Consider the following 2,040-nt stretch of genomic DNA (forward strand, 5'->3'; position numbering starts at 1 on the left):
GAAACCACCTGTGTGACTTTATAGATTACTAGTGACTGGGAGCCCGATCGAATGTGGCTGCAAATTCTACGTTTGTGAAATCCATACTTTCTCTGCAAAGAATTATCTATACTAATAAAAGGCAAAGCCCTCACTGACTGACTCATCACATCAACGTGTTTCGCTGTGTAAAGAGTTGTGCTCTTTTGTGTTTATCTTTGTGCATAGTCAAGCCCTTCATTATGGCTCCAAAACGATCTGCTACTGCTTCAGGGGCCATGCCCAAGCGCAAACGGAAGATGTTAACGATTGCCGAAAAGGTAAACGTTTTGGATTTTTTGAAGGCTACGATTCTTTTTAATTAAAAAGTAGGAAAGGAATATAAGATCTACGGCTGCAGTGTCCTTTTAACCAAGGTGCAAAACAAGTAGTAAGTGGATGTAATAAGGCAGTAGTCTGGATGGAATCTGCTTTAGGGATTTGGATTGAAGACTGCCAGAAGAAGAACAACGGCAGTGCTTCACAATCGCCTGAAGTGGCTCCTTTAGAAGGGCTGTAACGCTCTCCTTTGTTGTGCAGTAAAATAAAACTCATTGTTATCGGACAAGTCATCGTGTCATTGTTGGTGAGTAACCATAATTAATTTTCTACTTACAGTACTTAGTACATGTACGTACGTTTAGTGTCACTGTACACACATTTACTGTATACTATTTTTGTTACATTGTACGTATTTATTGCTGGTGGCATGTCTATCGTAATGGCTGTAACATATGTGCTATCGGAGACACTCAATATCTTTAAAATAATATTTAGGTTTTACTGTATATAAACAGTGTGTTTATATACATAATTTCAATGAATCTTACCTAATATCTAAGAGAATACAAAGGGATTATGCTGTATAACTCTGCGGGGAATATTTATAAACAGTGTGGGAGAGTTTATAAGGGCTTAAAATATATAAAATAACCATAGAAACATGGTTTCTACTTTTCACCTATCGCGGGGGGGTCTGGAACGTAACCCCCGCGATCGAGGAGGGATTACTGTATATAAAATAAGCGCTGGAATATATAAAGTCAAAACTTAAATATATAAAGTCAGCGTCGGAATATACAAAGTCAGCGCTGGAATATCCATCCATTTCCCAACACGTTGAATCCGACCACAGGGTCACGGGGGTCTGCTGGAGCCAATCCCAGCCAACACTGGGCGCACGGCAGGAACCAATCCTGCGTAGGGCACATGCATCATTTTCAAAACATTAACCAAACAATGTTTTTTTAATTTATTTTTCTGAATACGTTTTTGTTAACTTAGTTCAGTTCAGAGTCGTTTCAATCAATAGATTTTGACTTTCACTTTATATATTCAGGAGTGAGTTTATATACTCCGATGTTGACTTTATATAATCAGGAATGACTTTATAAATTCCAATGCTGACTTTATATATTCAGGTTTTGACTTTATATATTCAACTTTTGACTTTATATATTCTGACGCTGACTTAATATATTCAAGTTTTGACTTTACAGGGAGTGCAGAATTATTAGGCAAGTTGTATTTTTGAGGATTAATTTTAATATGGAACAAACACAGTGCTATCAGTCAATCCAAAATGTTAATAAACCTGAAACCTGAATGTTTCACAACGGAAATGTGAGTGTGAACATCATCAGGGGAATACATATGTGCGCACAATTATTAGGCAACTATTAGTGTGCAGATTTATTATGCAACTAAAGGAAAAATGAAAATTTTCCCATCTCACTTGTTTTCATCTGTTATAGTGAGAATAATAAACAAACACCTCAAAATTTACAAATAAACATCTTTGACATTTAAAAAAAAATAAATCAATCAATCAATGACCAATATAGCCACCCTTCTTTCCAATAACAGTCATAAGCCTTTCCATTCATGGAGTCTGTCAGTTTCTTGATCTGTTGACGATCAGCTTTTGTGGAGCAGTGACTACAGCCTCCCAGACACTCTTCAGAGAGGTGTATTGTTTTTCTCCCCCGTAAATCTAGCGTTTAAGAAGTGCCCACAAGTTCT

The sequence above is a fragment of the Polypterus senegalus genome, chromosome 3 (assembly GCF_016835505.1).
Source record: "Polypterus senegalus isolate Bchr_013 chromosome 3, ASM1683550v1, whole genome shotgun sequence".
In the NCBI taxonomy this organism is placed as follows: Eukaryota; Metazoa; Chordata; class Cladistia; order Polypteriformes; family Polypteridae; genus Polypterus; species Polypterus senegalus.